At 41.8% G+C, this 11,530-nt stretch overlaps 2 non-coding genes across 2 annotated transcripts; both read left to right on the top strand.

Moving 5' to 3' along the window:
• The first annotated feature begins 4,269 nt into the window (after window positions 1-4,269).
• Window positions 4,270-4,340, top strand: Trnag-ccc (transfer RNA glycine (anticodon CCC)). The gene has a single exon. It is a non-coding gene; the product is annotated as a tRNA-Gly (tRNA).
• Window positions 4,341-6,586: 2,246 nt separating this feature from the next.
• On the top strand, window positions 6,587-6,658 carry Trnad-guc (transfer RNA aspartic acid (anticodon GUC)). Its single transcript has one exon. It is a non-coding gene; the product is annotated as a tRNA-Asp (tRNA).
• The last annotated feature ends 4,872 nt before the right edge of the window (window positions 6,659-11,530 follow it).

Below are 11,530 nucleotides of genomic sequence, written 5' to 3'. Positions count from 1 at the left end.
AAGAGTGCAAATCAATGGTAAAAGATCTGACTGGGGATGTGTTACGAGTGGGGTCCCACAAGGTTCGGTATTAGGTCCACTTTTGTTTATTATTTATATCAATGACAATACAGGAATTAGTAGTGATGTTGGTAAATTTGCAGATGATACCAAGATCGGTAGAGTAATTGAGTCGGATCAGGACGCTTGTATTCTCCAGGGTGAACTCAACAGATTGTATGACTGGGCGGATAAATGGCAGATGGAGTTCAATGTAGGAAAGTGCAGTATTCTGAGTGTAGGTAGGAACAACCCCTCACATAACTATTGCTTAAATGACACTCTCATAAGCAGGTCTGGGTGCGAGAGGGATTTAGGGGTCTTAGTGAGCTCTGATCTCCGTCAAAGGGCACAATGCATTCAAGCTAGAAATCGAGCAAAGAGGGTACCTGGATTTATTTCAAGGAGCGTAAGCAACAGAGGCCCCGAAGTCTTCCTCAAACTGTATTTAGCATTAGTTAGACCTCATCTTGATTATGCGGTTCAGTTCTGGTCACCTTACTATAGAATGGATATCAGAATGTTAGAATCGGTGCAGAGGAGGATGACTAAGATGATTCAGGGGTTGAGAAACTTGCCATACGAGGAAAGACTCAAACAGTTAAACTTGCATTCTCTAGAAAGGCGAAGGGTGCGTGGAGACATGATCGAGGTTTATAAATGGATGAAGGGCTTTAATAAGGGAGACATTCGTAAGGTTTTGTTGGTAAGAGAACCGGGTAGGACACGAAGTAATGGGTTTAAACTGAATAAATTCAGATTCAACAGAGACACAGGCAAAAATTGGTTTACAAACAGGGTGGTGGATGAGTGGAATAGGCTTAGCAGTCACGTGGTGAGTGCCAATACAATTGTCACGTTCAAAAATAGACTAGATAAATTCATGGACAGCGATATTAGGTGGGGTTAGATACACGGGAGCTTAGGGTCAAAGGAACTGCCTCGTACAGGCCTACCGGCCTCTTGCAGACTACTGCGTTCTTATGTTTTAATAATGGATTTGATAGGAGTTAGGAGTCTCTGGTAACGAGTATGTCTTTCCTCGTTATAGTGGTGGTGGTGATGGCGCTAGAAGATGAAGAAGACAAGTATGGAGAAGAATAATACCGTAGGAAAGAATACAAGGAAGAAGAAAGGCTAGAAGAATGAGATGAATTAGCTGGAAGCACGGAAAAGACGAGAAAGAGAAAGAAGAGAAGGGAAATGAGAATGAGAACAGTAAAAAAGAACCAGCAGGGAGAGAAAACAAAAGATAAAGAGGATTCCAATAAGTGACCGTGGTGTTGCCGTGATGGTGGTGACGGTTACATAGGAATGCACGATGGTGAGTATGTTTTTCTTTGTTACAGTGGGAGGTGACAGTGTTGGGGAGTGTTAGTAGTTCTAGTGGTAGTGGTAATAATAGTTAGAGAGAGTGAGGGTTAGTGTACATTCCTTCATTAGCAAGGCAGGAAGGTGTTGACGGTTTGGTATTCGTGGTGATGAGTGTGATGAGTTTGTATTCTGAGATGAGTATGGTGAAAAGCAGGACAAGACGCATAAGCCCCAAGCAACACCGCACGTGGACTCACATAATCTACCTTTCTTAATTAATTCCGCGTAGCCAGGTAAAACTATGTGAGTATCTACCTCTCCCGACGACAGCACGATGACATGAGGTACGGAGAAGAGATGGGGGGAGGGGGGATAGAAACACCTAAGGATCAAATTATACACTACGGTGACATTTGATAGAGATGACGTGAGGGAAGGTGACCGCAAAATTTGACCGCTGCTTTTCAGGATGCCACGTCAAGCAGGTTCAACGGGTCAGGTGTTACATAGACTAGCGAGCGGTTGGGGCTGTCAGGTTTGGGTGTTTGATGGGTATGGATGTCAGTACGAGTATCAGTATGGATGTCAGGAGATATTACGTTCCCTCTAGTCTTTCTTTTTTCCCATTCTCTCTATCTCCTTTTCCTCCTTCCCCTATGGATATCAGTACGACTATCAATATGGATGTCAGGGGATAGTACTTTCCCTCTAGTCTTTCTTTTTTCCCATTCTCTCTATCTCCTTTTCCTCCTTCCTTTTCATTTTCCTCCTTCTTCATCTGCACTTCTTCCTTCTTTCCTTCGCTTCTATCCGATATGGGAGTAGGGAAATGCAGAACACCGAGCAACATGCAGCGTCACGGGCAAACACACACAGCGGAACACCAAGAGTGACAAACACCAAGGTCGGTACTCACAGACACCTTCGGCTCTCACAACCATGATTTCCAAAGGGCACGAAGGAGATGAGTCGGATTCTCATGAGTGTTTTTCACATCCATGGTGCAGGAGCATTGTCAGACTATCACTAGGCTCATAAAGCTAAACATGGAAATACCTCCCCCCACCTACCTTAGCCTTACTGAATGTGTGTGTGCAAGCCCTGAAATGTTTGAGTTCTAATATAATGGCAAACACTAATTAACCAAATACGCAGAACACAGAGAGTAATATCACGCACATATGTGTAGTAGTAGTCGTTCCGGAAGCATTGTAGCCCCTCGCCTTTATGGAATGTGCCTCGCTATACTTTTTTGTTTGTTGCCTATGCTCGTGTGTGTGTGTGTGTGTGTGTGTGTGTGTGTGTGTGTGTGTGTGTGTGTGTGTGCCTTTAGTGACAGTGTGCTGTGCTGTGCCGTGTTGGGTTGGGTTGGGTTGGGTTGGGTTGGGTAGGGTTGGGTTGAGTTCTTAGGTTTCTCTTTCCTGATTCTCTTTTCTGCCTATTCTTTTCCTTTTCCTTGTTCTTGTTCTTTTTGTTATTCTTTTTCATTTCTTCTTCTTGTTCTTCTTGTTCTTGTTCTTGTTCTTCTTCTTCTTCTTTATCCTTCTTCTTTTTCATCTTCATCTTCTTCGTCTTTTTTTTCATCATCTTCATCTTCTTCTTTGTCCTTCTTCTTCTTTTTCATCTTCATCTTCTTCTTCTTCGTCTTTTTTTCATCATCTTCTTCATATTCTTCTTTTTCTTCTCCTTTCTCTCCTTCTTCTTCTTCTTCCTCTTCCTCGTTTTTTTTTTCTTCTTGTGGTCTATATGAATCGCTTCGTTCGTATGTCCTCCTCCTCTTGATCCTTCCCTCTGTTTCATCACACATTTTTTGCGTTTCACTTGCGTCACTCCACTTATCTTCTCATTTCTCACTAGCAGGAACTATAGACAGCACTCGAACTTTCATGGGCAAGAACTCGCATCGTCATGGTAGTAGGTACAGTCCCTGTTTTGGTACTCCTGCAGATGATACTCTTCTTGTATTGTCTCGTCTTCCTTTACCTGATTCTATAAGCCGCAAGAAGAAGAAGAAGAAGAGCCTCCTCCAGCAACCTAACCCAACCCAACCCAAACCAACCCAACCCAACACAACACAACACTAAAGGCACACACACACACACACACACACACGCACACACCACACTAGTATATTATTTTTAAGCAACAAATAAAAAAGTAGCGAGGCACATTCCATAAAGGTGAGAGGCCACAGTACTTCCGGGACATGCTACTACTTCTACCTGCATCCGTGATATTACTTTCTGTGTTCTGCGAGCGTTGGTTATAGTTAGTTTATCATCATATTCTCAAACATTTCAGTCCTTATACACACCCACATTTAATAAGGCTTTCATAGAGGTTGTTGTGTGGATTTCCATGGGTAGTTTTATGAGCTTACAAGTGGTAGTTTAACAAGGTGAGTGTTGCCCTTTCAGAAGCTGTTGTCACGCACCTAAGTTACTGAAGCGGTACTGAATCACGGATCACCATTATGTAAAATCGTATGTAATTCTTCTAACGTAAAGGTGAGCGCATATAAAGTCCCAAAACATTTCTATTACTTGGGTCGGGTGATAGTGACGGTGGTGGTGGTGGTGGTGGTAGTCATGTCAGTCGATGTGTAATGGTTATTAGTGGTGGTGGTTATGATGGTGATACTAATGATATAATGGAGAATGATAGTTGTAATAGTGATGAGGCTTCTTATGATCATGGTGAAGAAGAAACATTAAAACAAGTGATGGCGACTTACTCCAACCGTGGTGATGATAATGAGCTGGTCACTGTTATTAGATTATCATTACTATCATTGTTGCTATTATTATATTGCCATTATTGTGGTTGCTCTTTATATGATAGTTTCAATTATGTTCTAGTGATGGTGGTGCGGGCGCGGTCTCTAAAAATGATATATCATTCTTCTTCTACAACCGAGCGCCGCTGGTGTAGTGGTATCATGCAAGATTCCCATTCTTGCGACCCGGGTTCGATTCCCGGGCGGCGCACGTAAATTTTGAAGTTTATTTTTCCTACATTTTCTCTTATAGATATACACTGGCGATGATTAAAGAAATAAAGGTATACCAATCAGTCTTGCCATGGCACACATTATAAACTTACAAAAGGAAAACTAAATAAACAAAATGAAAAAAAAGAAAAATATGGCAATAAAACAAAAAATAAATATAAATGGAAAACAAAAGAGAACAATAAAAAAATAAGATGTGAGAAGGAAGCGAGAAACAAAACAAAAAAGGAAAACAATAAATAAAGAAAATAAGAAAAAAGAGAATAACAATAAAAAAGATAAAAATGGAAACAAAACAAAATAATGGGAAGTGATGCACGCCACGACAGACCAAGGCACCGCACCCCCCCCCCTCCCCCCCTCTTCCCCTCGTTCATGCAGTGGTGTTGAGTGCTGAGTGGTGCTGACGTGGCAAGGGTGGTAACTCGGTGTTGTGGTGATGAGCGATGGCTCGGGCGATAGTGACGGCGGTGGTAGTAATGGTGTTTTTTTTTCCTTTTTTTTTCTTTCTTTTTTTTACAGCACAGGAAGCAACTCAAGCGCAACCAAAAGATAGTGTAGATAAAAAAAGCCCGCTACTCGCCGCTCCCACAACAGACAAAAGTAAAGAGAGGTGTCTTGATACACTCTTCTTGAAAGAGGTCAAGTCATAGGCAGAAGGAAATACAGACGAAGGAAGGCTGTTCCAGAGTTTACCAGTGTAAGGGATGAAACAGTGAAGATGTTGGTTAACTCTTGCATAAGGGGTTTGGACAGTATAGGGATGAGCATGAGTAGAAAGTCGAATGCAGCGGGGCCGCGGTAGGGGGGGAGGCATGCAGTTAGCAAGTTCAGAAGAGCAGTCAGCATGAAAATATCGACAGAAGATAGAAAGAGAGGCAACATGGCGGCGGAATTTAAGAGCTAGAAGACTGTCAGTAAAAGGAAGCTTTAGATAGACAAGAAAGTAAAGCAATAGAACGGTAGCTTAAGGAATTGGAACGGTCACCCTTTTAGGAACAGGATGTATGAAGGCGTAATTCCAGCAGGAAGGAAAGGTAGATGTTGACAGTAGTGGCTATTGTCCTCCACGCGGTACCAGGACAATAATAATATGGTGGTGGTGGTGGTGATGGTGGTGATGGTGGTGATGGTAGAGGTGGTCTATTTGGGTTCCTGAGTTACAGCGGCCCTCCATCACCCTTACAGTGGGGGATGGAGGGAAGAGGGAAGGAAAGAAGGGGGGAAGGGGAAAGGGTGACCCTTTAGTCGGGGAGGGGGAGGGGTAAAGGGGGAGAATTGGAGGGAAGGGGGTGGAGGGGTGTTCTTCCTTAGTGGGATGACGTAATGGATGTGATCTGTATGTGTGTGGGGGGAGGGGTAAAGTGTTGCTGTGGGTGTAAATTCGAACACACACACACACACACACACACACACACACACACACACACACACACACACACACACACAAGCAAACAAACACTAACAGTAACACACACCGTACACAACCTCCACAACGCACACCACCTCTCCTTTCCTCGTTCACTACACATAAATCCCGCAGCACACACCGCCGGGCTTAGGCTGCGGCACCAAGCACTTTTTCGCCGGCGTCTTATTGCTGCTCGCGATAAACATGCGGGGCGGCGCGGGAAGTAACGGCGGCTCATTCCACGCTCATGGGGGCGAGAAAATGTAAAACAATATATAGCGTAACAGCAAACAGCAACACCGCCACCTACAACACCGCTACTACTACTTAATGATAGAAAGATAAAATGTTGATGATACTAATACTACTACTAATAATAATGGCAGTAAAGGAAGGAGGGTAAAAATATTGGTCCTCCCCGCCACCTACAACACCGCTACTATTACTTTTGCTAATATTAATACTAATACTTATACCACCACTACATTTTTTTCACGTAAGTAATATAAGTATATATAACAAATAAGCACGTTATTTGTCACTTATTCTTTATAATTTTATTTGAAAAGACAAAGAAATAATCTAGCAAACGACGTATTTACCAATAACCTCAACAACTATATTATTATAGTTTATAATTAAACTATTCTACTATATTATTATGCTGACATATGCTAACAACAGCAAAACAACAACAATAACAACAACAACAGATTAGGAACAACAAACAACATCAACAACTATTCTTCCTGCTTCTCCTGTCCTTCCCCATCCTGACGCACCTGGCAGGTAACACGCCACTTAACTTTCAGTCCTCGGTAGTATAGTGGTGAGTATCCCCGCCTGTCACGCGGGAGACCGGGGTTCGATTCCCCGCCGGGGAGGACCAATATTCTTACCCCCTTCCTCTATTAATTAATGTTTGAATTTCATGTTCAGGCTTCCCTTCGAACTAATTCAGAGGGGAGAAGAAAGTTGTGGGTCGCCGGGTGTCCTCCCTTCACGCGGCGACGAGGAAGCGACTAGAGGAATCTGCTTCGGCCTCGTCATATTCATATTATGTAAATAGTTCCCCCTCCGACACATCAGTCCAATGATATCTCCCAGTCACCCCTGCAACTGTATACTCCCTGACATCTTCTGCAGCTAGATGAGGAGACAAAGGGAAGTTAGAGACAAAGGAAAAAGAAGTAAGTGTGAAGAAGACGATATAGAAGAGAAGGCGATTAGAGGAAGCTGCTTCACCCTCCTCAGATTCATATTATGTAAATAGTTCCTCCCCGACCTGGCAGTTCAGTGATGTTCAGTGATATCTCCCAGTCAACCCTGTTACTCTGTGCTCATTTGATACTACTGCAGCGAGATGAAAGTTGGAAAGTTTCGTTTAGTCGGCGCAACATCTGTGGTCATATGACGGAGAGAAACAGAAGGGGAAGAAATTATAGAATATGACGATGATACAGAAGAAAAGAAGAAGATGAAGAAGAAGAAGAAAAAGAAAGCGAAGACGAGGAAGAACAAGAACATGAAGAAATAGAACAACAACAACAACAACAACAACAGCAACGACAACAACAACAACAATAAAGGTGAGGCGCAAGAATAAGAACAAGACAAAAAGAAAAGAGAAAGGACGAAGGGAAACACAAAAAGAAGAAAAAACATCACCAAGGAACATGTTGAGTGGTAATACGTTCTTTGTAAGGGCGGGAAAAATATATAATTGGGATGACTACCATGTAATTAGGAAAGGAAGAAGGTAATGATTAGTTCAACGCAGGTGATGTTGCTCGGTGGATAAGTTGTTTGGAGGTTGAGTTATCATTATTGTTCTAACTAACTACCGGGGAGCATACGATAGGGGGTGCGTTGCTTCACTCACCCACCGCCTTCACCCGCAAGCACAATCACAAACCTTCACGCAGTTATTATTATTATTATTATTATTATTATTATTATTATTATTATTAGTATTAGTATTAGTAGTAGTAGTAGTAGTAGTAGTAGAAGTAGTATCATTATCAACATTTTACCTTTTTATCATTATGTTAGAAAGTTCCAGCAATACCTTTACACACACACACACACACACACACACACACACACACACACACACACATACATACACACACCGATAAGGGCCTCCCCACGGGGCATCCTCTTGACGGGGTGATTTGTCCCGGCTCTTCAGGATGACGGAGGAGGAGGAGGAGGAGGAGGAGGAGGAGGGGAAGGAGAAAAAGGGAGGAGGGTCAGGAGGGGAGCGAAATGATAAGAGAGGGGGGGGATGCTCGCAGAAGGGATGAGGGAGAAGGTGGAGATAAAAGAGAAGGGGGGTGAAGGAGAGGAATGGAGGAGAGGAGGGAGGAAGGGATGCTTGAAGAGGGGATGAGGGGAGAGAAAGTAGAGATAAAGGAGGAGAAGGAGGAGGAGTCGAGGTATATATGACTGGGAGAGGAGGGAAAGATGCTTGGAGGGGAAAACGAGTGAAAGGGAGGAAGGTGAGGGGAAGGGAGAGGGAGAGGGGAAAGGGAAGATGCGTTAAGGGGACAAAGGTGAGGCGAAAGGGAAGATGAGGAGAAAGGGAAGATGAGGAGAAAGGGAAGATGAGGAGAAAGGGAAGATGAGCAAGAAGGAGGAGAAAAATAATGGCTATAGAATCGAGAGAAGATGAGAGGAAGATGCTGAAGAGAGTAGATGAGCTAAAGAAAGAAAGGTGAAGAAAAAGGAATGAAGGAGAAGGTGTAATAAGTGGAGTCAAGAGAAAAAAGAAAAGAGAATATGCTGGTAGAATATGGACTAAAGGAAGAGAGGCGAAGGGAAGAAGAAGAGAGGAAAGGCATGGGAATGAGACGACGAAGGGAAGATGCTGGTAGGGGAAGGGCGTCGTGGAGGAAGAAAAGGTGTTGATGGGAAGGGAATGATGGGGGGGGAAGTCTCCACTTCCACTTCTTTCTTCCCTTTCTCCTCCTCACGGATAGCACAGTACACGAAAAAAAAAAAAAATATATATATATATATATATATATATATATATATATATATATATATATATATATATATATATATATATATATATATATATATATATATATATATATATATATATATATATATATATATATATATATATATATATATATATATATATATCTCTCTCTCTCTCTCTCTCTCTCTCTCTCTCTCTCTCTCTCTCTCTCTCTCTCTCTCTCACTGTTATGAATCGCCAGCCGTTTATTACACACACCTGCTTGGAAGTTTATTGTTTTAAATTTCTCTCTCTCTCTCTCTCTCTCTCTCTCTCTCTCTCTCTCTCTCTCTCTCTCTCTCTCTCTCTCTCTCTCTCTCTCTCTCTCTCTCTCTCTCTCATAATTAACACATCACGTCCATATAATTCCCTTTTCTTCCCCTCCTCCTCCTCCTCCTCCTCCTCCTTCTCCTCCCTTTCGAAGAAAATAATATAATGAATAATTCGCAACATGGTTTCCGTAGTAAACGTTCGTGTTTAACTAACTTACTTGACTTTTTTATTATGTTTTTGAGGTGTTCGATGAAAGCAGATCAGTAGATATCATATATCTGGACTTTCAAAAGGCATTTGATAAGGTTCCCCACCAACGATTGCTCAGCAAACTACTGGCGCACGGTATCTCAGGTAACTTTCACAATTGGCTTGTGGACTGGCTCTCTGGGCGGAAACAGAGAGTAGTTCTAAACGGTGTTTCATCTACCTGGCTCGATGTCAGAAGCGGCGTACCTCAAGGATCAGTGCTTGGCCCCATGATCTTCTTAATTTATGTTAATGATATCGATGATGGGCTCACTTGTAAAATATCAAAATTTGCTGATGACACAAAAATCGCTAGTAAGGTAACTACGACACTCGACGAAGAAGCATTACGATCAGATCTAGATCGACTTGTACGTTGGGCCAATCAATGGCAAATGAAATTTAACGTTGACAAATGTAAATTGTTACACATCGGAAACAATAACAATCGCGTTCAGTACGTAATGAATGGCCAACAACTTTTTGCAGCAAGTAAAGAAAAGGATCTTGGAATCACTATATCAAACGATTTAAAGCCCGGTCAGTATTGTTCAGAGGTAGTTAAAACCGCAAATCAATTGGTTGGCTTCATCGGACGAGTCTTTAGAAATAAATCGGAAAAAGTAATATTAAAACTGCATAATTCCCTGGTTCGACCCCATCTAGAGTACAGTGTACAGTTTTGGTCTCTCTATTACAGAAAAGATGTAGAAAAGTTAGAACGAACTCAACGGAGAGTAACAAAAATGATTCCAAGGTTGAGAAATTTATCTGATGAACAAAGGCTTAAAGAAGTAGATTTATTCAGCTTATCAAAACGAAGAATGCGAGGCGATCTAATAGAAGTATTTAAAATGTTTAAAGGATCCAGTGATATTAATGCGGAAGATTACTTTACAATTGATCAATCATATAGAGCCAGAAGAAATCACAATTTCAAGATAAGTGGTAAAAGATTATCATCGCACGAAGCCAAACACTTCTTCCTCAATCGTGTCGTTAGTGTTTGGAATTCCCTACCTTGTGATGTTGTTGATAGTACAACAGTTACGGCCTTCAATAATAGATTAGACAAGTATTTTGAATCCAACCAGCAACTAAGATATTACTCATTGTCGTAATAACGTTAAGTTCTTCCGAATATTGGTGTCTTTGTCCGTTTTTATCGCCCGGTTAGTGGTAGCAGTAATGGTAGTTCTTCCCTCTTTCCTACATAATTTCCATGCAGTTTTTCCACGCTCCACGTTTCTTTTTCCTTTCCTGCCAGCTTTGGCTGGAGGGATGGGGGGTGGGGAGGAGCCTTCGCCTTTGCTATCCTTTATCTTCCACCTTTGACTAGATAGTTAGTGTAGCTTGTCACAAACAGCCTAGTAAGAACCATCAGGTCTGCTGTTGTTTGTTCTTCTTTTGTGTTTCTTTGTGTGTTCCTCCTCCTTCTCCTCCTCCTTCCTTTTACCTTTTACCTACTCACCTGCCTCTCTGCGCACCTGTTGCACCTAATTAAGTGAGCGTTGGAAAACCACATCTCCGTGAAGGAAAATGCCTGAGAGAATTTTTCAACAGAGAAAAAGAGAGAGAGAGAGAGAGAGAGAGAATTCTCAGATCTTCAGCTAACTCGCCTGAAGCAATATTTGATCAATTCCAAGCCTTAATTGACGAAGACTGTTCTCTTTGTGGGGCTGAAGGAGGGAGGGAGAGAGACGGGACGAGGAGGAGGAAGGAATAGATAAGAAAATAAGGGAATAGATAAAAGAATAATAATAGAAAAGATAGTAGAGGAGGAGAGGAAGAGAAGAAAGCTTTGAGAAGAGAAAGGTTAGCACAGTAGGATTATAGGGGAAAACACAAAAAATGAAAGGAGAATGAAAGTCAAGAGATGAGGAGAGATAATGGTAGAAGAGAAAGCGTACAATAGTAGAAAAGAAATAAAGAAAAAATAAGCAGGTACGAAGGAAAAGAGGCAAGAAGAGGAGAGATAAGGGGATGATAGCGGAAGGGATAAGAAGAGGAGAGGTGAGATAAAAGTATAATAAGATAGAAGAAAAAGCTTACGGAAAAAAAAAGAAAAAAAAATAATATAAAATAACTTAAAAAGGGAAAGGAATAAGAGTTTAAAGGGAGAATTAAAATGAATGGAAAAAAGATAATAGGAGGATCTGAAAAGGAAAGAAAGAATTAGGACGCAGCAAAACGACATGAACGAATG

The sequence above is a fragment of the Eriocheir sinensis genome, chromosome 27 (assembly GCF_024679095.1).
Source record: "Eriocheir sinensis breed Jianghai 21 chromosome 27, ASM2467909v1, whole genome shotgun sequence".
Classification (NCBI taxonomy): domain Eukaryota; kingdom Metazoa; phylum Arthropoda; class Malacostraca; order Decapoda; family Varunidae; genus Eriocheir; species Eriocheir sinensis.
Note: the sequence above shows the minus strand (reverse complement) of the source record. Positions and strands in the feature narration are given on the sequence as shown.